At 43.9% G+C, this 25412-nt stretch overlaps 1 long non-coding RNA gene across 2 annotated transcripts in view; it reads left to right on the forward strand.

The window, feature by feature from the left end:
* The window catches only part of LOC139058381 (uncharacterized), a 93556-nt gene extending 73907 nt beyond the window's left edge, over positions 1-19649 (forward strand). For both annotated transcript variants that reach the window (XR_011513378.1, XR_011513372.1), the window contains 2 exons: positions 19250-19441; positions 19547-19649. This is a non-coding gene — a long non-coding RNA (uncharacterized lncRNA). The remainder of the gene's footprint in view (positions 1-19249; positions 19442-19546) is intronic.
* Positions 19650-25412: the final 5763 nt, after the last annotated feature.

Here is a 25412-nt window from a genome sequence, read left to right on the forward strand (position 1 = left end):
TATAAAAAGGGAATAGTTCAATGAAAAACAGTGACGATGGTGTGGAACACCCTCCCCACCTTTAGCGCCAGTCGAGAAAACAGCGCTGTCTTGCATCCCAGTCGTCGTCGGGCAATTTCGATGCACTCATGAATGGTTATAACATCCAGTCGAAACCAATATTAGGAACCAAAATAGTTTAAACATTTCACGGTGCAGCGAACCATAATTAACATTTTTTGAAGCTGATCGAACCAAAGCAATTGGTTCGATCATTCACTCTTTCACTCTGTGTAGGTCACATGCCAAATGATCGGAAAGTGGGGAAGGTTGTTTCTGTCTACAAATCTGGTGAAAAACATTGCCCACCAAATTGCCGCCCCATATCATTAACAAGTGTCCCATGCAAAATCACTGGGTATGTCATTTAATCCCATATCAGGGCATTTCTTGATAAAAATTACTTTTTATCCACCTCAGCATGGCTTTGGAATGGGCTTCTCATGCGAGACCCAACTCGCCATTTTCATTCATGACTTGCGTGTTAACCTCGCCACCAACACGCAAACTGATGCCATTTTCTTAGATTGCGCAAGAGTGTTTGATAAAGTGCCGCATCAACGATTGCTAACAAAACCAAAGCAGTTAAGCCTGGACCACAACGTTCTGATTTGAATCAAGGAATTCTTGTCTAACCGATCTCAACACGTCCTTGTTAATAATCATACCTCTGACCCTGTTCCTGTAACATCTGGTGTACGACAAGGTTATGCTCTCGGTCCTCTCCTATTTCATATATATATCTATATATTAACGACTTGCCTCAACACTTATCTGGACAAATCCAAACGTTCGCTGACGACTGTGTAATTTACCTATCAGTGTCTAACCACTGCGACGCAGCAAAACTTCCGCATGATCTAGACTGTGTCCAGGAATGGTGCGACCGGTGGCTAATGACCATTAACCCCACTAAATGTAAGGTTGTTTCCATTACCCGCCAAAAGCGTCCCGTTACATTCACGTACACAACTGCTAACGTATGTATACAAGCTGTAACATGGTTCAAATCCTTAGGCGTTACTTTGTCCAATGATCTGCCAATGCATGCACATACTACAAACGTCATATCATCGACAAATAGAACTCCCAGTTTTCTGAAACGTCACCTTCGTAACGCGCCTCAACACAGTAAATTACTGGCCTATAAGTCACTTATCCGTTCGAAACTAGAGTATGCGTCAGCCTTATGGTCCCCACATCAAGTATGCCTCGTAGGTGACCTTGAAACGGTACAAAATTGAGCCGCCAGATTCGTTCAGTCATCTTATCCTCACGAAGTCAGTGTTACCGCCTTCAAAGTGGAATCTGGACTGCAAACTTTATCCCTCCGCCGACGCTTAGCAACACTTTGCCTATTCCATAAGCTTTACTATTAATCACTTAACAGTGCTCCTTACATCACACTGCCCGCGTACATATCTCCTCGCACTGGTCACCAATTGCAAGTTTCCTGTACACGTGCGAGAACTGTTAATTTTTCAGAATCTTCCTTTCCTCGTGCAACCGAAGACTGAAACGACCTTCCTCACAATATTGTCGCCTTCACCTGTCCATAATGTTTTTCTGCCAATGTGACTGAGTACCTGTTGTCGCGAATGTGAGTGTTCTATTTATTCTTTATGTACACCCGCCCCATATGTAATACTTCCTAGTGGAGTCTTCAAGGTAAATAAATGAAATGAAATAGCGTTCCTCGAATATGTCTTTCTATAATCTATTCTTGGAGGCATATGTGTTTAGTATGTGTTCTTGTTTTAATAGTTGCTTTAAGTGCCGAAGCAGAGCAGGTTCCTAATATCTGGCGAACAAAACGTCTGAGCCTTGCATTGAGAACACTGCAGAAACAAGCTACGTCTTGCTTTTCGATCGTTGTCGACTGCAATTTGCCTTCCCTGCATTTTTTTGTGTTTTATAGTTGCATAGAGCACATGTCGAGTATTTTCCCCTAGTGTTGTTTTGAAATTATCAGCTTTAAATAGAAGGCTAGCACAAACCAGACATGGACTTGAGGAGAGCACCAGAACACAGAGACAGAGTGCCGTGTCGATGTGACAAGGTGCTCTCCTCGTGTCCTTGCTTAACTTACGTTACACTAGTAATCTAAGGTCGGACATCAATATGATCGAATATATTACTTTACCAACTATTATCACTAACGCCTATGCAACAATTTGTCCATGTCACCTGAAACTGAGTTTCTTAACTGTAACAAATTCTGGGTTGCCTCTAACGATTTTATGAGAAGTGCATAAGCTTCCATGCCTTGTTTCCGCGGGATGACATGGCCATGAACTCTTAGACACGTGATCAAGTGTTACGACCTATGGTCGTGTGTGAATGTTCCACACACAGGCGCACACGGACAAAGGGATGAACCCCGCGCGGGACATACACACCGAATATATGAGCTCCTGTGTTGATTGCATAGGAACAGAAAGTGCGCAGTACCAAGAAACGCTCGTTCGGCTTTTAGCTGTATGAGTCTGTCCTCTTCGTGCTTACTTGTTTTAGAGGAGGGTCAACACGATTATGGTCGCGCCCTTAAGGGCAAGCTCGGGGTGGCGCGGGTAAATAGTTGCGCAGGCCCGATCGCACCGGCACGTACTGTTGTTTTTTATCGCAAAGAATGTCTTGCTACGGCCAGCTTTGAGCAAGCTTATAGCACATAATTCTGACTGCTGGTTTGTGTGTTCTTCGATATCTTTGTCGCCTTATCGAAATAGTGATGCCAACAATTGTTTCTGTCTTAGGTTAGGGTGAATCTCAACGTACTCCTAGTCGACTGAATTTGATTCCACCGTGTTGAATACATGACAGCAAGCAATGGCCGCTGCTGTACTCAACTTCTGCCTTATTCTTAAACCATTTGATATAAGCCATGGACTCGAAGATCCCGAAGTGCCCTATGTTGCAAGTAGCGGTCTTCTGGAAGACCGATTAGCTAAGGCGCCTTATTATTTAGCACATATTAGGCTAAAGCGTTCAAAGCAGCGTCTGTGTGTTATGACCGTCTAATCAGTCCGCTAAAATTTAATCCCTCATTGTACCTTGTTCCTGCATCAACAAAAACTTATTTGTCCCAGTAACATTGATATCGGCACGGTCATCCAAACTGGCCTAAGAATTGCTCAGGATTGCTACAAGCAATCTCCCTAATTTTATAGTTATGTGAGAGCCTGAAATCGAATCAACCGCTTCATATTGCTTCGCCTCGCTGCTTATTCGTCTTTTCAATTACCGTCCGGCCTCAAATTCTCGAATTTACAATGCGTAAGCTATAATTGAATGCCCTCCCCGCCCCTCCCCCAGTGTTGGCGGTGGGGGGAGAGGGCAGAGTGGTTTTTGGCCTTCACGTGTTGAGCAGATCATTTCCTCTGAAACGGCGATAAAAGAACGATGAAACACGGTCCCGCGTTTCGGGATTTAATCTAGTAGGCGTAATTAGGCGCAATGCCCTCCTAACGATGGCAGGGGTCGAAAGGTCAGCAGGTACTCAGTAAAGGTGTTGCGCCAGTGTGTGTGTTTATCTGATGTTTTTCTCGTGGGTGCAGGAAAGCGAGTCTTGGCCCTATCATTTGTCAAGAAATTAGAGAAGTCGAACTACTTCAATCTAGGTGTTTTTTTTCTTGGTCCTTTCGTCTAATGAAGTGCGAATGTTTTATGCTGCTAATGGAGCCCGTAATCCGAGGTAGCAGAAACATCGCGCAGTAAAGTCAAAGCGTGAGGGCGCGCAGATCTGCTTCTTGAAGGGAACATGCACACGGTGGCATCGAAAGCGATTTATTTAACGCTCAGTTTGCCAACTCTAATACTGCTTTAATATTAAAACAGAGGGCTCGTTTCTTACGCTTGGCAATTTTCGAAGGAGAAAGTACAGCTGACGCCACCTGAGCATACCGCGTACTCACGCTCTTCGTAGAGCTGCGAGTACGCACTCTGGAATAACTGGACTGATTACCTTCACGGAAGTTTTCGTGGCACAGCGAAAGAGCGAAAGGATAAAATGTGGAGCATTCATTTTAGATTTTCAAAATGTTCGCGACAGCTTGAGACATATTGCTGGTTCGTGCTGGTTAAACGTTGACAAAGGTTCTTTCCGCAGTCGCAAAACCAGTTGTTGCCCCGCTACGTATGCTTGCAATTTTGCTCTGTATTTAATATTTTGTCATCATATGATACTCAACCCGGAGGCCTCATGATTAGTTAAGGACCAAGATATTTTGGCCAGGTCTCAGCTTTGGGCTCTGGCCACAGAACTCGAACGTGTTCGAACCCTTTCAATGTAGCATGATGTGTGAAGATCGAAACTGCTGCCTTGCCCACCACATCTTCAATGCCGCTCTGTGTCACACAGTGCATATACCCTCCGATGGTGGTGCAAAAATAGCTCCTTACACTAACCGTATCTGTAAGCAGCTACAAGACATTGACAACGACATATCATGCACTCTGTTAAGTGAAATAGTCCTGTTACATTGGCAGAAAATTTGACCGTTATTAACAAGGCACCAAGTGAAGGCCATTCACTGCACTACACGTAGGGTTAAAACAAGCCATTGCCCCGGCCATCAATGAATTATTTCATCAGGATTTCATATTCTTAACTTTGACGATATTTTATAGGTGGAGTAATGTGCGCACTTATTTATCTTTTCATTTGTGAAACGTCGATTATGTTTTGTTGCCTATAATAAGGGCTAGCATGATTTAGTGGCATATGTAACTGTGCGAGGTGGTTCAAGTCTGAGTGGTACATATTAGCGTAACATGGAAATAAATGCTTATCGGGAGGAAGCAAGGAAGAACGGAGCGCACACGCTAAGCATGATGCAGCGTTTTCTACATGTGACCCCCGGGAAGTTGTTCCGCGGAACAAACGTCTTTTCTTGTAGACAATAAAGGATTTGCACATGACTTACGCTCCAGTCAGACATATGTTCTGCAGATAGAGACGAATACATACAATACGTAGGTTCTCTCGTCCACGACAGCAAATCCTTTACTACTGCTTATGTAGCATTGGCGACGCCAGTCTACATGCTTATAGGTGTCACTTAAAGAACGCCTGGTACATAAAGTAAATCCGAAGCACATAATCACACCTTCTGTCATAGCACACTGTGCATGCTTTGATACCTAAAAGACCGACCGTTTGTAAGTGCATATGTACGGGTTTGTAGCAGCGTTATCAAGGATGAGATTGCCATAGGGACGGAGTGAACCAGTGATAAAACGTGCTCTCCTCAGCGGCCGGGGTGGGCACTACATCTAGTGCTCTACTTGCCCTCTCCGCTTTCCCCACAAATGTAAGCATAGACGAAATATTGCGCATGCCGTTATTGCATCGGGCATATATATGGCGTCGAGGCCGTTGCACGGGCTGCAATCGTACTAAACAAAGAAGTAGGCGCAGCGGCATGCGTCCCATCGCGAGTTTTTCACAATTGCTTTTCACTTGTCTGTAACTCCGGCAGTATACGAAGACCAGGGCTTATAGCGGCCCTCACAGGTGCCACGTGTTGTACCACTTTTTTAAGTGCAACGCAAGAACATAAATTATTTTCTTGGTTTACCAAGGGTAAGAGAAAGCGTTAGCCCATATGAGGGAAAAGCAGAGGTTAACAAAATTCAGCACAATGAGGCAAGGACCATATCAAGGGCAGTTAAGGGGACACTAAAGTGAGACAATAAATCTGTTTTGACTAATGAACCCTGCAGGCAGTCATTTAAAAAGAATAGTGTGATTATTAGATGAGAAAATGAAGGTCCAAGTATCAGTATTTGAATTTCGCGCCGAAACCCACGCTGACGTACCCCCACCGGTACGTCAGCGTGGCGTCAGGGATTCCAGAGTATGTTTTCGCATTTGGGCCGCGTTGGCTTAGTAAAGGTTCCCGAAACTTCGCATGTTTAATATTTTGCCCCTTTAGAACACAATGTAGTCAATCTGTACCGCTATATATAATTAGTAGGCCCTAGAAGATGCCACCAAAATCCAAGACGTTACAGCCCTCAGGTGCGGAAACTTAAGTAGGCGTCGCCACCCGTATTTCGTTCTTGCGCTTTTTCTGGCTTACCAAACGTCTTACCATTGTAAGAGTGGTGTTTTTGGTGTTGTAGAACCGTAATTTACTGATGAAGAAAAAATAATTTTTCAGCTGAGCGTCCTTTTAAGCTGTTAGTTTCAAACGGCTCCGGTGACATTAGGCCAGTTGTGTCGATACTGCAGACGTGGAATGCCCGCACACAGCTTCGGCTTGTGAAGGAGTGAAGAGTATGGGGGCACACCTATATTTAACAAATTCGAGCACGTATATGTAAACTGAAAAGTGCAAATTGGTACATGAGCGCTCTCAATACGGTTTGGAACGCGATTAAAATTTGTTTGAAATGAGTAAAGAACGTCTTGCCGATGGTCGCGGGTCACTCAGGACACAATGAGAGCTTGCAATAACAGCTACAACTATTTATTTGCCTTAGCTTGGTCGCGTTTCAATCGATGCGGTTTTTTTTTTAAAGTAAAGTATTTACCATAGCACGGTGTGTCCTAAGCAGTGTTGACAACATTTGTTCGAGTGTATCACTTACCTGAGAGTAATGAATGGCTTAACTTTCGAAATATTTTTCTGTAAGGTTGCTAGAGTTCTCACTAGAACTATCAAACCAGATTTAAATGTTATGTCAGCTCTGAAACACCATGGTGTAGGCTAATATGGCGTAGTGAATCTACAAAAGCATTTCAGTTCATCTAGTTAAAAAATTGTGAATTTATCAGCAGATTGTAGTGGGCTTTTATATCACCATTTACTAAACAAGAGCCACGAGACCTCAAATTATGGGTTGGCTGTCAGTAGTAACTTAGAAATCCATGGAGTGATTTATTAAAAAAAAAACGGTAACCTGACATTCCCAGAGTAACATTCACTTGATATAAGTTATTCCACTAAATCTTTCAGTGTTCAACGCTAGAAAAAAATTTGTGCTGCGTGCTTAGTCATGCTGTTAAGGCGGCGTTGAGAATTACATGATCATAGTGCAGGTAACGTTGCCGCCATATATCTGAGAGCTCTGTGCAATGATCCTTACTACACAAAAGCGGTCTTTTCACATTCTCCTGAATGAGCCCGGTCGTTTCGACATGTACGGCTTTCTACAGTGTATCGGTCTTGTTATTTACTTGTCACGTTCTAAATTTTACCGTGGAATGTATTGCAATTCGTGTAATACATATGATATTTAGGAGACATTGCCAAGGGTACGCGGCGCCGGCTGTACCTTTTCAGGTAGAACAATTATAAACAAAGCACGGATAAGTATTCCTAATTTTATTTTTATTCCTGCAAAGGTGCACTAACCAGCTTTCTTATTGCAAATACAGCATTCGGCGCGGTAAAACCTATTTTAATTGGTTTATTAACGAATAGAATAAGGAATGCGTCTTGAGATCACAATGTGAAGACCGTTGTTTAACTAGGTGGTGTTAATCGCAGCGTACAGGTCGGTCCAATGTTAAAGGGACCACGCGAGCGCGTGGTTCACGCTGCGCGAAGCGCCTTCTGCGGGAAGCATCAGAAACCAAGCGCACGGGCAAAAATTGGTCGGCGGACGCCGCGCGTCGTCTGCTGCACCGAACTGCCCAACCACTTTGCTTGCGCGCGGCCGCCCTGTCGTGAAATCGCACGTCAAGAGGATCCACTTTAAAAAGAAACATTTAGTTCCATGCATTGCCAACCGTGAGGCGTAGAAAGCACATAAGTACACCCAGTTCTACTAAAGTGGCGTAGTATACGAATAAGCATGGGCAGAACCATATAGGTTAAAGAACAACTGCTGAAGTGGAAACGATGTCCCAAAGGTGAAGCCGCACAGGAGGGGCACGATAAAATATAAACAAACTCCAAAAATTGTCAACAAGCGCTTTTCACACACTTTTTACGAGTTAATCAACCTCCTTGGTTAATCATGGCTTATTTTGCCAGACAGATAATTATCTACATGTATTTCTGTATTACTGGTTTTGGTGTGAAATCTGAATATCCTAGCATAGTGTGTTGTGAAAGACATCAATATTCAAAAGTTATTATTTTCGTTGGGAACAACCAGCTTCTATTTTCTAATTAGCCTAGCATTACAATAGCAGAGTAAAATTGCTCAATTTGTAAGCGGACATCACCCAACAAAGCTCTATTTTAGGTGAAGTGGAGGCAAGCATTGGATTCACCTTTCCAGCAGTTTTTCTTTAACCTCCTTGGGTGGAACTCTGTTTTGCAGAACGGTATTTTTGGACACGCCAAATAACGTCGCTGTGCTGAGTCTCTCGCGAGCAGTTCACAGACGGAAGCACATTCACAACACCGTCGATAACTGCAAATTCTTCTCTGTATTTGCGTATACTGGGTGCTTCACATTACCTGTACCAAGGAATTTTAACGAGTGGTTAGCCGCAGCTGAATAAAAGTAATGGCATATAGTTTGCCATCCTGTGGCGCTCCTTAGGGCATATTTTTTATATTTTGCGCTTACTTAGGTAGTTAGGAATCATTATGAAATTTATTCAGTATTCAATTTAGGGTCAAGTGCATATCATTATGTTGTTGAGGAGCTTCAGAAACGACCGATAAAATTTTGTGGCAACGTACATACTGCGTGGCAATATTTTTCAGCGTTTAAAGAAAGCTCGAGAAATTTAAAATTAAACCACGTGACTGCGCTCGAGCGCTATGGCATTGCTATAATATTGCTATCGCAGTGCTAAGCGGTCATGGTGCACAAAAGCTTGCGTGTTATCTAGGTGTCTTAAGGATTAGGGAAGCCCTATCACTCCATACAGGAGTACGAGTTAGTGCAAGACGTCCTACGCTTATGTGTGTGCCCACGCGCGTGCACCCAGGAATATGCAGAGTGCCTGTAAAGCGTGCATCGCTACACAAGACGCTGGGCTTTATGTCCATTAAGTCAGTTAAGCCCGCGGAACCTATAACTTCGCAATAACAAGCCAGATTGCTAGGCTAAAAGAAGAAACTGGAGTAAACTAAAAGTATGCGAGGGTGTAATTAAACGCATGGTTGAGTAATAGAAAGCGGATGATACATAAAGCATCTGTGGTATCGGCTTTCTGCGTATCTGCAGAAAGACTTATAAGTCTATATATGAAAGCGAGTCTGGCTGGACGTTCTATGAAGGCACTCTTAAGTACTCGTGTTCTTGTTGTTATTGTGGTGCTTTGAGAACCAATGACGGTCTAAAATTATATTCTATGAAAACCGTTTTTATTCTGTAAGAGCGAGATATTTAAAAATAAATTCTTGCCAAATTAAAATAAAAACAAAATGATAATGCATTCCACTCTGTGAAGGTGCAATAACCAGCAAAGCTGTTTAGCACACGACAAAGTGGCGACACAGAATTATCAAAGGTGCGACCACATTTAATGCCTTGATCGGTGGTCATCGTAACTATAAGGTGCGCACACACTTTTATTTTTATACATTTCTGTTCATTCATGTTAGATATTGATTACACACATTCGTTATATACGTTCGTGTTTTTATTTCGCAGTATACTGAGGCAAAGAATTTGAACTTGAAATCCCCGCATCGACTGGCATTGTGCCAGTTCCGTCAGAGCCTTCGCAGTGGGAGGGGCACTATGGGAACGCTGGCACAACAGCGTCAGGGGAGCAAGCTGCGGAAAAAGACGATGACGACCGCGCGAGCAATGGCACGAACCATTGCTGATCATAGGTTTTTTCTCCCACACATGAAAATTTCTCAGAACCTTAGCCGTAAACAACTTGGCTGTAAAAGGAAAACCAAATACCGAGAGCAGAAATGTTGACTCATGACATAAGGCCAGAGGAGCGATTGATAATGTTATTCGTTTGGTTTGGAATATATTTGAGACTATAAGCATTGGCACCGGACATCCTTTAGCATTTTTTAGCTTTGTGGAAAAGGAACACCTTGCGTGGATAGTGACTGAGCAAACATGCACTTAAGTTTGATTTGCGCAGCTAAGCGATTAGTGAACTGGCTTGATTGATGTATTCTCAGCTAACACACGCAAATGGATCAGAGTGCCATCCGTCACCTCGATACTACATAGGAGTGAAACATTGGTTCACTTGGCTCCACTGCTTATTCACATTTCGCTGGGAGGGGAGGAACGAAACCGTGGCAAAATGTTTGGCCATTGTTTGATTGCACGGTAACGTAGCAATCACTAAAAACGACAGATAAACGCACACACCTGTGCATTTCCTGAAAGTTTCTTTCATTCTGCATTCCCAGACAAACGAACAGTGTTAAAGAAGAGCGCTTACGCTGTGAGCCCGATCAAGGGAGGAGAACATGTTGCACACAGGGGGCAAGGGGTTTGGACAGTGGTCGATCCCGCTTTCTCCATCACAGCCGACCAGGCCGGTATGTCTTTCTGCGCCGGCAGAAGCCATTGCAGTCAGCGTTTAGAACTCCGCGATTGATCATCCATGCGACCACCATAGTGGCGCCACGTTGCGGTCGTCTCTTTCATTCCCTTCCCTCAATTGCTAGCACGCTCCACACCACGCATTTCTAGCACTACTCACACAGACGTCTTTTCTTCCCCAGATGAGCCTTGGGGAAGGAAAGGAGAACTGTGGGAAGGCGTAAGCAGGGCTTTTACGCACGGGCTGGCGCAAGGTATAACGAGGGGGCCATCCCAGCGCGACATTGGGAGCCTTTCACACCAGGGATGACTAACCCATTTGTCAGATGTCAACGCATAGGCGCTTGGCTTACGGCTTCGTCAAGCTATTTGCCATGCCTAACTGGGTGGTACAAGCGGCGAATGCACTGCTCTAAAGGCAGTGCTCTAGGATCTTCGTTTCAAAGGCGGTCGTGTCTTTCAGTAGGACTGATAGTGGTAACCCAGGGTGCTGTACGAGGTTGTTTAGAAGCTTAGCCGTGACAGCCTGAGCGTGCTCAGAAAGCAGAGAAGAAATATTGCGCTGCATCAGGACAGGACAATGACCGTTGCCGCTGACTAGTTGTCGTGGTGGGCAGTGGCACGTGAAGAGCTTCCGGTCGGCTTCCGTTTGTACGTGCAAGTGCCGGCCCATTGGCTCATGCGTAGTCTCTGCTCATATCGCTGCTGCCTAATCTTCAATAACGCGCTGCCTGTTTCCGCAAACGCAAAATGTGGCAGAAGCGAGCTTAGGAAGCACTGGGACTCGAAAGCTTGTTATGGTGGTTGAAAGTGAACAATATATGTGGTGAATGCAGGCAGCAGGAGGAGCAGGTGATAAGACCGCTCATCAGCACATATACCCCCCCCCCCCCCCCCTCTCCCGAAACAATAAAGAATAGTGGATATCGAGGCACACCTAGCTTTAAAATGCGTTCTGTATGTTGTCTCTATAGGTCTCGTTGTACTCATTGCTTTTATACGACACGGTATGTAAGTCGAATTTATATCAAAGCAATTATCAAGCATTACCTATGCTAACACCTTCCGAAATAAATGCACGCATGAAATATTTGAGTAAACAGACACGATTTGTCTCCTTGAATATGTGCAGAAGACAAAAGTTACAAACTTAAAAAAAATACGCGCATCCCACGCACTGTCGGAATCGATGGAAGGAAATGTTTCTGTGCTGTATGTGTCGCCGTAGGATTGGCGGTGATTTTTCGGGCGCACCTTTATGTCATGCAGCGTTCACTGCTATACGAAAGTGGTTAGTTGATGTTAGGCGTTACCTTGTGTGCACTACTTGTGTTTGTCTATGTAGTAGGAAGCACATGCGGCCAGACGAGTTTGCCTAAGGCATTGTTATACGTCGTTGTGCATAGCCTGCAAAAAGGGTTAGTACTGTCATTGACTCACACGGGCGCATCGCATCGTGGCAGAAGTCAGATTGCGTGGCTTTCTGTTCCAAGCTCCCGATTTTATTAGGAGGCACGTTGTAGAGTGGGACTCCGGATTAATTTTGACCACCTTGAATTCGTTAGCGTGTACTTAAACCTATAAGTACATGAGCCTTTCTTTTTTCCTTTTTTTTCATCTTTTCTTGCATTGCGCCCCCGTCGACAGAAGTATAGAAGTGTTTATTTGATGGGCCGTGCTTCCGTAGTGTCGCCTAGACGCTGCGGTGCTTTAATACTGCTTTACGTCTGCGCACCCTACGTCATTCGACTGCTCGACGAATTTGTATGGGGTTTACATTTCAGAAAAAAAGCAGAAATGTACCGCACCGTACCTCGAATTTAAATTTATACAGTTTGTCCGCAACTACTGTCGTGTGCAATAGTAGCGTTTCCTGTTTTTAATAGGCTACCTTTACCTTCTGGCGCGCTCCACTCACCTGTGCGAACTGCCGCGAACAAAGAGTGGCAAGGCTGTTGTTCACTCGTTGCGTGACTGCGTCGATTCTAGTAATGCTCTGTCTCCTCTCGCTACCTCCTTTTTACCCTTTTATCTCCCTCCCCACTAGACTGTTGCGTGTTAGTGCAAAGGTAAGCGCTGCAGCTTCTTAGAAGTTCTTGTGGCTGGTCCAGGGATAATTACAGAAGTTTAGAGGGTACTGTGGTGACACCACGAAATTCCAGAGGGCATGATGATGATGCGATGGAAACGACCAGGCGAGTTTCTCACGTCACCTTTCCCCTCTGCTGCGCTCCTTCCCTGTATACGCACGCTCTCAACAATCTCCGGATGGCGTTAGCCATCCTCGTTAGCAGCGGCAGCAGTGTAAAAGTCGAAAGAAGAGGCAAGGAAAGTTTCGTTAAAAAAACGAAGCAGGGGTACATGGCATACGTGATATTCAAATCTGTAATCTAACGCTATTATATATGGGTTTCCAAGGTGCGAAACCGGATAACGATTTATTCCGAGGGAGCAGAGATTGATTTTTCAATTTTGGGTACTAACAAGAACAAAGAGACTGTAAACCATTAGTGCTGCCATCTTCTACGCTGGTAATGCCTATCGGAGCAATGCCTGCCGAGTCTATAACGAGAAGCACTATTGATCAGCTTCTCAAATTGTAGAAGCATGTGTCAACTATTAGATTTTGTCTTTGCAACTTACAAAATCACATAACACCTGAGACAAATAATGCGCAGCAAGTTCTCAGTACATAAATGATTAAAACGTATCAATGCTTGTTGCTGGGTTAGTTGTTTCATCTTATTCAGCATGGTTAAGGCGCAACCACGGGCGGAAAAAAGCTTTAGGAGATAAATATAATAAACTAGTTGCAAGTTACGCTCTTTCCTGTCCTAAAGCTTTTTTTCCGCCCCTGGTTGCGTCTTAACTTCGCGGAATAAATGATTACATGGCGATGGGAAAATATGCTCCAGAATAAAGTAAGCATTACTTGTCCTCCAGGTGCATGTTGTTGCATGATGAAGTGCAATATGGTATATAAATTCGCGGACACCTCACGCTACACTTGAGAGAAATGTATACGTCAGCATGCGGCCATTGTCCTCTAAACATGTGCATTTTCCCAGAGCACCTCCGCGAAGACCGTTAGCTTTTGATTAGGCATACATGAAGCAATGTTTGCGAGATGAGAGTACACATACAGTGGCACACCACGCGAACAATAAGTTGTTCACTGACCGCAAAAAGGATTAGTAAGAATGACATGGCGTGAGTGTTCCAGAGATTATTCAATGGAAAACTCGGTCCCGCTGAACGCGAGTACTGCACAAATAGTGCAGTGCCGTGCCCGCCATGCATACAGTGGACAAATACCGAATGCTCAAAGCTGTTTGCAAAGTGTTCAGTTTTGTATATGTAGTGGTTTCTTTTTCAATGTGAGCACCGTCAGAGGGCTACACTTATACATACATACATATATATATATATATATATATATATATACACACTTATGCGTTCTTAAAGTTCCCTTCGTTTCTTGCTTTAACTTTCACGTTTCCCACAATTCAAGAGCGGCTCAAGCCGTCACTATATTCGCGGCAAGGGTGGGACTTGAACTCACGAGGGCTAAACTTCGTGCCATCGGCAAAGCTAAGTGGCATTGCTAAGCGCACTATTCTTCCGTCGGGTACTTCGCGCTGCATCGCTTCATCTTCAGTATCGACTTCAAACGGACTTGACGTTGCCAGACCAGCGCGAAGCCCTTATGATAGGGCTAGGTAATACAGAAAGCAGCTACACGCATCACAATGAGTGGGAGACACGCTACTCAACACACCATATGTGGAGACACTGAACAGAGTCTCAATATGTCCACAAACGCTGCCTGCTGCCTAGAAAGAATAGTCATAGATAGTATTTCACAGAGGAGAATGAGAGGTAGGATAGCCTGAGCCTGCCCAAAAGAAACGGTATATTCTTGTCACCGATAACTGTTTCTCGGGTTCCAGTAGCTTGCTTGCTCATGTTCCCTTTCTTTTTTCAGTCCCTTAACAGTCTAGATGCTGAAATTTTCACAATGGAATTGTTTTCACCAACATGTAATTTTTTTTTTTACAGTGGTGCTGCATATGGCTACGGTAACATAGAATTTTTGTGTACGCACACGAAAATTATCATCATCAATAGGGTATACCCCCATGAGCGAGAAAAAAAAAAGAATGCAATGGCTCACAACTCCGTAAGGTGGAGACTACAACCACTCGGCAAAGTGAAGCGCACAGTGCCTACATTCTTTCTAATCACGCATACAATGTACAGAACAGCATGCAGAGAGCTGACTACATCAATGGCTCATACCCCCGTCAGGTTCATGGCTACTCACTGCGCGTGGGTTAGCTCGATGACCGCACCCCTGTGGTCGTTGTCAGGAATTGTAATGTGGATGTGTCAGGAAGGAAAAGGGAGTGGTGTACGTGTTTCGTCTTGCAGACATCGCTTGCGATGCTGCACTGATCCGGCAAAACCGGCGAGCCAGCGGCGTAAGTGCATCAATTTGACATTATCAAAGAATGTGTTTACAGTTGCAAGTATGCTGATCTGTGTATATCATAGCGACCACAAAGCCATTGTGACCGTCGTGACTAAGTGACAATGAATGATGGAATGAAGTCTTTGCTGCATGTTTTCTTACCACGATATCTACTGCTCCGCTGGGCACCCACCTTTGCAAGGCGGAATGGCCTTGATTTCTTTTCTTTTTTCATTTTATCGACATTCCTTCTCCAGTTCAACTATTTGTCGCCGCACAAAGAAAGTTCCTTTGTCATTTATTTTTTTATTCACGCATAACCTTACACATTGTTGCCCAGGAGGCTGCATAAAAGGCACAATGCCTAACAAGAATACACCTGGTTACCATCCCCACTCCCCATCGTACAACACTCCTTCATTTAATACATTAGGCATTCCAGAATAATTTATCACAACCAATAGCCACGATTAACATAATCTGTACATTATGTTAATCTACAGATAGAATAAAAATGTAGCGCATAAAGATTTTGGCCGTCCAGCATAGCAGAACGCTATTGGTGTGGCTCTCGTGGAATGCCCTCAATTCGCATCCATAATTCCAATTTACGAAGAGTGCACGCTCCTGTTTTGTGTTAAAGGAGCAACACCTCATACGCCCGAGCCTTATCCCAAGGTGGTCTAAGAAGATTATACGCTCCAGGTATGTGAGGGATACGTATCGCGCTTTGATAAGGTTCATGGTAGGCTCCGTAATTGCAGCACAGTAGCTCATTATGTGCTCATCTACGCCACTTTGCATGCCGCAATATTCACAAGGGGGCACTTGTGCTTTGGTATAGGAAAGGAAGAGATGGGATTTAAATTGCGTTACACAAAGGATTATCATCATACTTATGATGACCTAGCTCACATCTAATATAGATCAATGAATCAATATCTTTTTTTTTTATTACGGATACAGGACAGCCTATTTTTATACAGTGAAAACCCCCAAACCAGTGCAAGAGTTTATTTATTTCAGTTTATTTATTTTAGTAATACTGCCAGCGTTCGTTTGAAGGCCCTTGGCAGGAGTGGTTCTTACATGAAGCACAGAAAACTACAAGGCAATAATACAAGGCAATAATAACAGAAACGATTGTGTGACGCCAACAAACACTATACTTAAAAAACAAAGTCAGGCTCAAGGAACCGCCAACGAAGGATGCTGCGCATTTTATAGACTACAATGTCAAGCCTTGCACACGAGTGATTAGCATGTACATGACTGAGTAACATGGCTCCATTTTCCAGCATATAGGACTAGCGAAGAATTGCAGGATGTATGAAATAGATACAAATATGATAATACTTTTTTAGCAGGGATTAGAATAAGAATCACGCTTAAAAAATTTTATTCGCTAAAATAGGAGTTATCGTTTTAAGGCAAACAGGTGAAAGGGAAGAGGCTGCTTGTACAAATAAAATCATCTGGGCGATGCGGTGCTGTGAAGTAAAGTGTTTCAAAGCTTTGTTGCAACATGTAATCCATAGTTATGCCATGCTTATGGCACGTATAAGTGGTATGGATAAAGTAGTGGGCGCTTTCGATAGGCTAGCGTCATTGAAGCGCATCCAATAGCATTATGTAAAAGTTTGTAAGCAAATAGTAAAACTGCTTCTGCTTGCTGCGCAATACTGCTTATACGAAGGACAAAAAAGAAAGACATACATGTGCGCCAACTTTCAAATGTTTATTATTCGCTGGTGCACGTCAAATATATACGCAAAGGCTAACTGGAAATAAAAAGAAAACGAGATGAAAGACGAAAAAGAAGCCAATCTAGGCGCATCTTATTTGACAATGACAAGTATGGGTTGTTCTAACATCCGTCTATGAATATCAAATCTGCTTCTCCCAGCGCTGCAAAAGGTGTGCTAGCGTGGTCTCCGGAGTCATTCTCAGCATGAAATACGCTTCCAAAATTTCATTTCCTTTTTTAGATTTGCATCTAGCCAACGCCTTGGTGCATCGTGCGCAATGTGTCGCCGAATGTCCTGGTGACTGTAGCATTTTTGTCGCATACTTGTGTTTTAATAACCTAATTTAATTACATCTGCCTGTCTGACCTATCTATGCTTTTCCGCACGTGAAAGGTATCTCGTACACAAGGTGGTCGACAAAATCCAAAACCTGTTTTCTTTCGCGTGCTTTCGCTGCAGTCGCCAGGATATTTGCGAACGCATTGTGCACGATGCGGCTGCGAGTCTATCTTTTAAAATAACCAAGGCGTTGGCTAAACACGAGGTCGCGGGTTCAAATCCTGCCCGCGGCAGCCGCATATCGATGGGATCGAAATACAAAGACGGCCGTATCCCGTGCATTGGCGGTAGGTTAAGGAAACCCCGGCGGTCAAAATTAATACGGAGTATTCCTCTATGGCATGACTCATGATGAAATCGTGGTTTCGGCACGCGAAACCCCAGAATTATTTCAAATTCACTTCAGGCAGTTACCTCTGCTTTCCCTCTGCTTCTGCACGCAGCTCCATCTTCCTTGAGGTGTGTTAAAACGATAACCATTGCCACAGTGTCCCCTGTGGCTCTCCGAGGCATTCTCTGTATGTTTTCGGCGCTGTTATGATAGTCGTCATGCTGACGAATTATATTTGGTTGTAAGTACAGCAGGCCAAGGCTTAATCTGCAGGAAAGGGGGAGAAAGAGCGGACGCGACATTGTTCTGGCATTCCCGCACACGCGCCAACAATTCACGATGCTTAGCGTGACGGCGCACCGTTATTTACCCTCGAAGCGCGCATGTCACGGCAAGCAATTGCACACTGACGGGTGCTGTTTCCGTGCGAGCGCGCAGTCTCGTGCGCGAGGGCGTGCGACCATAGTTTAGCGCTTGCGCGCGATCTCTGAAAGCCCGCGAAAGTGCGGCAAAGAGCAGGAATGCGTAGAGCACGCTTCTAGACGGCGCTCGGTTTTCCTGTCTGATGGAAATTCTGCCCATACATGTCCGTCAGCCCCTTTGAAGGTGGCACGCTCACGTGCCTCTCCACACGTGTTTCTGTTTATTCCTCATTTATTATTTTTTGTCCTCTTTGTCGCCTTGCGTGTCGTGGTGGGCGAATTGACATTCTCGCTCCATGGTGAAGGCAGCGCGTGTACATGCTATGTTCGATGTGGGCTTCAGCAGTTTGCGTTGAGGCGCATGTAGTGACTACGTGTGGACAAGTCATTCGATTAGAATTATTTTTGTGGGCGGGTTGTCGTCGCTGACGCGAGCGCTTTGCTTTTTTAGCATGCGTAGAGCAGAAAGCAGTCCTCTGCGGACGCAGGGACGTGGAAACATACGATATTGTCTAACACTGGACGATAGGAAAGAAGACAAGAGACGGTGTAGCGTGCGGTTCTTTAAAATTATTATTAGTGGAGTATGCTAAGCGCTAGCAAGGCAAAAATAAAATAGAAGCTTGGTGTACATATTAAGGTCTGTGTTGAACATTGATGTATTAAGAACGTGCTGGTTTGTAAACATCTTTGTCCCTTGCACGGAATTATTAATGTCCAAGCTTAACGCATGTTGTTGCCCAAACGAACACAGCGGGATTTCAAAGAGTACATGTATAATAAAATGGGCAGGACTGGTAAAGTTTTAGTAGCATGGAAATCGTTTCTATTGCACCCATTGTAAAACTGGGACGTTAAACAAAATACATTAAGTCCTGCAGGCCTATATCGATTGCTTTTACCGTGATGAAGCTGCCACGTTTAGATCGCAGGTTGCAAAAACAACATATTTTTGTAGACATTGTCAGCGGTTTCAAACGTCGACGTATCTCGACTGTCGAAAACAATAATTGCGTATCTTGCATCATCACTACAATTTGTGTGAGAAAACAAGTACTGTGCCTAGAAGATTGATCGTTGGCTCGTCAACTGAATTTCTATATATCGCCGAAGCAAATACGTTGTAGGTTAACAAGCGCAAGGCTTTGCTTTGTTGAGAGACAGAATAAATGCAAAACCTAAGTGTGTAATGTGGCCGACGTTCTTATCATGCGAGAATTTTGCAGACTCCATTCACGTCGCTGCGTGTGCAACAAACTCCAACGAAGACCAAATTTTGCTTGATGCACATTTTATGGCAACCGTCCATCCCTCTTAGGTGGTCATATGGCGAATGGTTTTCCTCGACTGAAAGATACAATCTTGCGCATTTTGTTTTCTATTGCGCCGTCTATTGCGACGTGTTTATTTCTTCACTGCATAGCAATCAGCCGGCTGTCTATTTTTTGCAATGCCATGTTTCCCACAACAGCAGCACTACGAAAGGACTGGCTAAATCACATATTGGCGTCGTCACGATGTCATCGGATGTAGTGGGACGTCGGCGTTGCACGAGAATTCGTTGCGTATTCCTTAGAAGAAGAGAGATCCATGTATGTCGGCCCACTGATATATGACTTTATGACTATCAGCGTCTGTCAGCTGGCATCGTTTTCCTAATCCAGTAAGTCTTTCTACAGTTGCTCTTCATAGGTGCTCGTTCTTGATTTACATATCGGTTATTTACATACGGGGTGTTCTTTATTTGCATATCATTCATTCCCCACAGGACATGGCACTTTCTACCCCTTGGAAAAGTCGTGCAGAAACGAATGACAGATGATCCACGCAGCCAACTGACGATGCCATGTAGAGGAAATTCTGATGAGTTATGCTTGCCTTCTTCTTTTCATCGGCGTCGGTTGCGGCATCATCGAGTGTATTGCTCGGTGTTACTTCCAGTGCAAAAGGAACAATTTCGGCATCAAGCAGCGGGCCCAGTCCTCCTGAAAAGGCAACCGAGAGTTCATGTACCTCAATGGACTGTGATCTTGGGGCCGCCCACTGGTGCACTGTCAAACACAAAACAAAATGACCTCATAAACTTTACTACATCTTGGGGTATTGATGGCGTGCTTCTTCTTTCCATTAAGTAATGTGAGAATGAAGTGTTGGTTTATTCTATGCCTGAGACAAATTAAATAACGTGAGCGAAATAAAAAGAACTGTTGTTGCTCGGAAATGCAAACCAAGAGCCCGGGTTGCTCATTTCCACCGCAATATAGAGAAAGCAGTGCTGTCGCGACAAGCAAGCCAGACACCAGGAGAGAACATTTCGTTATCAATAGGTTTCTCACCACAAAAAAGTTATGATAATAAGAAGCAGGCAAATAAAAGACTAGAAAGCTGGTTGTTCTCTAAAAGGGAATGAATTTTGCAAGTATAGGGATAATTTAATATATTTGCAACATATCGGAAGCGACACCGACAAAGTAGTATTTCACGTACCAACAAAATCTCGGTGACCTAAGTTTACCCCAAAGTTAGACATGAGCTACATGTAAAAAAAAAAACATCTACTGGATATTAACTAGGCTTTAGTCCTATTTGCTTTCTGTCCATATTTCACATTAAATGTCCAGTATCTTCTGGTTCTTCTGGTTCTTGCGTTCGAGGTAAAGCTGAAACATCACATAGGATAACAAGGAGAGAAACAGAAGCAGGCGTTACTCATGCCGCGAAAGTCAGCACGAGGAATGGTTTTCGCTTTGACAGACGGTGCTCGGAAAGTGCCGTTACTATACAATGTAAAACTGCTCCGCCTTGGCGAAACAGCAGAGTGCAGTGCATGTCATTATCCGTGCGGGAACAATAATCCGCACTCATAAACCGGGGCAGACACATTGAGGCGTTGCGATAGAGAAGGCAAACACGCCGACCGTCTCCGGAGGCCCCCTAAGAAAACGAGTTTGCACAAACGAAACCGTAAGTAAACGAAATAAAGCAACACAGGGTCACATTAGTCGAGTTCAGCCTCACTCGGCTGTTTAGAAGGATTGTTTTTCACCCAAAAATTGCACACGTGATACATCATTTGTTTTGTTTTCATTTATTTCTTGTTGATCCTCACTTACAGAGTGATATCGAATCTATAATTTCTCGAGCAATGAGTTATAATTCGCTGGTAAATGTTCATTAGGCTTCTTGCAACAAAGTGTGGAAACAAATAAATTGTAATTTAAGATAATGACAACAACAACTTTAGCAAATTAATAGATAAAAGAACTCACCCTAGTCCTATGATGTCGTTCTCTTTTATACGCGCCATTAAAGGGTCGGTGTGCTACTAAGAATTCCAATGAAAATGTCGGGTAGTTAACGTTAATATATTGTTGAGAAAGCGTCAAGTAGCTCGTTGAAAGAGAAAGCCGGCATCGGTCGTCTGGGCAAGCGAGAAATGGAGCCTAAATTCCCATTGGCTGCGACACCACGTCGCGAGAGCACTTCGACGGATCAGAGCGGATGAATGGTAACACCAGGGGGATATTCTGTAAGAATCCACCTAGTGGCCTGTCCATTTCGGCCGCTGCTAATTGAATGCAGCTGTACGAGAGAGGAGGAGGAGACGAGTGGCCCTAGCCAATCAGCAGCGGCCAAAATGGACAGTCCACTAGGTGCACTGTTACAGACGATTAAATTACGATTGATTTGATTCCACACTTAACTTCAAGAAGCCTAATGAACATTTACCAGCGAATTATAACTAATTGTTCGAGAAATTATACATTCGATATCGCTCTGTAAATGAGGTCCCCCTGCTGCCCCAGTAGCGCGCCTACTGTTGCATGAGGGGAGAGGGCATCGCCGCCTCGCCATGTTACTCTCGCTCTCCGAAACCTGCGCTATCCGGGCGTTCCGTGTCAGAGCAAGCTCTAGATCGCCGTATATCTGCGCCTGGGTAATCGCTATGAAGAAATTAATGCATAAAAGAACGCAATGAATTCAAAATCAAAAACGTTGGGAGCAGTGAGTTTCGATAGGAGAAGCCGAGTGTTTTACCTACCGGGCTATACGGGCGAAGCGTTGAGACGCTTCGCCCGCTATCACTTTTCTGCGAGGAGTTCATAAATCGAACGATTGCTCAGCGGCGTTTAAGCGCACATTAATGTTCACGGATTCACAACTAATAAGAAGTGCTTCGGCGTCCTCAGATTTTAACGCGACAGCGTTAAGGAGCTCGTGTCGCAGAAAAGCCGGTGTCGTCGGCGTCGGCGTTGTCGGCGTTGGTCGCGAGCGATAAATCCCAGCAGGCACTTCATGAATAAAAAACAACTTGCAAAATGGGCTGGGTGGGAATCGAACCAGGGTCTCCGGAGTGTGAGACAGAGACTCTACCATTCAGCCACGAGTTTTTTTTTCTTTATTGCCAACTTGGCACAATACAGTGAAAAACACCATCATAACATCACATTAAAATGCTAGCTTGTGTCTGGCTAGCACAAGTGGGTAAAAAACGCTTTACGGTCAGGAGTTCGTCCAGATAAACACACCAATCTGGCTTTTCTTCCTTCTGTTTGTACACACCTCGTAAATATGCGATGCTTTCGTTGAAGTTGTCCCGGGCTGACCTCGCGTTGACGCCCGCATTACGCACTGACATTCTGGTTTTCCAAACACTGTGCATTACTAGAATCATTAGCATATCGTACGGCACACCTTCGCTTTCGACGGGAAGAAATCGAATGCCGTAGGGTGTAAGCGGCAGTTCCTTTTTCAGGGCTCTTTGCAAGATGTCCCATAAGAATACGGCATCCCAACAATCGAGAAACATGTGCTCGATTGTTTCAGGCCTTTTGCATATTACACAGTCAACCGACCATGGTACCAACAACCCTTTTTCCTTTAGCCACGGTATTGTAGAAAGTATGCCACTATGGAGCATGAAAAAGAAAGTTTTGACTGACGATCGGATAGTCACACTTTTAACCCTTTTTAACACATTGCTGCCTGGCCCAGGATTGTACATCCTTCGATACAAGGGAACAGGCATCATCACATCAATTAGGTCTTTGTAGAGGCGTTTTCTCTTGACCTCGCTGAGATATTCCATTGAAAATCTTACTTTTAGAAACTGGACAGCCGCCACAATTTCATGCATGTATCCACGGACATTGCGTTGCATGTGGGCGTATGATGACACAATGACATCTGGCAATGCGTTCGCCAATCTCACTTGCATAACACTTCTTAAAAAGGATTTCTTTGATTGCGATAATATACAAACCTAGAGACAATTTGTCTCACGAACAAATGAATCAAACCCAGTCCTCCCGATCGCACTGGAAGGAACAAATTTGTGCGGCTCACCCTTTCCCATGATGAGTTCCATACAAAAACAGCCAACACTCTGTGCAGTCGTTGAATACTCATGCGCGACATGTGTAACGCTTGCAAAGCATACCATACTCGAGCAATAATAAAAATGTTACACACTGTGGCACGGGAAAAAATTGATAGGTCTCGTCCTCCCCATTTTTGTGTGTTCTCTCGAGCCTTGTCTGTCTGTTCTTTCCAGTATTCTTGTGTATCCTTGTAGTGTTGAAGTGGTACGCCTAGGTATTTACTTGGAGTAGTCGTCCACTGAATGTTGGCGTACGTGACTGGCACACTTTCCCATTCACCATGCCAGAAACCCTGACATTTATTCCAGTTTATTCTGCTCCCTGTGTATTGACAGAACGCTGTGGCATCTTTTATCGCATTTGTTACACTTTCTCTATCGGTACAGAAAACAGCTATGTCGTCGGCGTAAGATAATATTTTGACTTCACAAGCCATAATACGAAAGCCTTTTATTTCCTCATTTTGAATAATCTTTAAACGAAATGGCTCTAAATAAATGCTAAAAAGTAGTGACGCAGAGGACACCCTTGTTTCACCGAAGAGACGACATGGATGCTTTTGCTGACTTGTTTGTTAATTATAATTGAGGCAGAGCATCCAGTGTACGACATTTTTACACCTTCCAGTATTATTTTCCCTACATTTACATATTCCATAATGGCAAACAATATTTCGTGCGTAACAAGGTCAAAAGCTTTTTCCAGATCTATTTGGAGCATTGCCACGTGGTTGGAAAAAACATCAGAACACTCCAAAATATTTCTTGCTATATGAATGTTCGTCGTTATGCTCCCACCTTTAATTCCGCACGTCTGGTGTGGTCCGACTATATCTTTAATAAAACCTTGTAATCTTCTTGCCAAGACCTTCATGAATATCTTGTAATCTACGTTAGAGAGGGTAATTGGCCGGTAAGAACCTACCAATAATTGCTTAAGTCGGTCGTCCGTTTTAGGAATGAGAATGATATGTGATTGACGGAAGGAAAGGGGAAGCTCTTCTACGTCATATGCTTCTTGTATTACCGCCTGCAATGCCTTAGCTATAGGAGTTTTAAATTTCTTATAAAACGCTGAACCCAGTCCATCGGGACCGGGCGACTTTCCGGGGTTCAAATCATCGATTGATTTTTCAATTTCCTTTAATGTAATTGAGGCTTCTAGGACTGATTTTGCATTTTCATCTAGGTGCGGCATAAGTGGAAGAAAAGCGTTTACAAATCCCTTGTTTACTTCTTTCCTTTCACCAAACAATTTACGAAAGTGCTCTACGAAAGCGTCTTCTATATCACTTTTCTTATCTGTGACTACACCTCGGTACCTTATTTCTTCGATTTCTTTTTTGGTCGCGTATCTTTTTTCGTCACTAAGGGCGCGTTTGGTGGGCGTTTCGCCCATCCACAAATGCTCTGCACGAGCCCGTACCACTGCTCCTCTATAATTTTCGACATCGATAAGCTCAAGTTGTCGCTTGACGTCTCGAATTTCTTTACTGCGCAGGCTGGGGGTAACACTTTCTTGGCTGATCAAGAAGTCTAACTGGGCTTGCAGTTCTTTTTCGTGTTTTATTTTACTGTGCTTAAGTGCAGAAGCCCGTTCTATCGCCTTAATCTTTATTTTTTCTTTGAAACGCTCCCATCTGCCAATTATGTTCTGGTGATCTTCAAGTAAGTCATTAAGGTTTTCCATTGCGTAATGTACGAAAGGTTTGTCATCCAATAGATTATCATTAAGTTTCCAGAGCTGCCAATTAAATGTACTTTTTATTTTTTCTGCTCCAAGCGAGAAAGACACTAAGCTGTGGTCGCTGAAAGAAACATGATTGACTGTGTAATTACTGCACAAAGGTACAAGAGCTCTATCTAGTCTAGCGTGGCTATTTCCTTGAAAATGAGTGAATTGGGGGAAGTTACATGAAAACAAAGACCCCATGTCATCTAAATTGTGTTCACCCACTATTGCGCTTAAAAATGTTGCACTTTTATCTCGAATAGGTCGTTTGTTCACTCTATCTTCTGGTTCACAAACACAGTTGAAATCACGCAGTAATATGACCAGCTTATCGCATAGCAGGTGTTTTTCCATTTCCTTGAAGAACACTCGCCGGTCATGTTCCTTGTTTGGTGCGTACACGTTAATCGCCCTCCAGTTTTTCATTGCGAAGGTGAAATCACAAACAATATAACGACCACTTTGACTGACACTCAAAGATTCCTCAACAATCTCAATAGAATTTCGAAGAAATAGAGCACA

This window comes from Dermacentor albipictus, chromosome 1 (genome assembly GCF_038994185.2).
Source record: "Dermacentor albipictus isolate Rhodes 1998 colony chromosome 1, USDA_Dalb.pri_finalv2, whole genome shotgun sequence".
NCBI classification, from domain to species: domain Eukaryota; kingdom Metazoa; phylum Arthropoda; class Arachnida; order Ixodida; family Ixodidae; genus Dermacentor; species Dermacentor albipictus.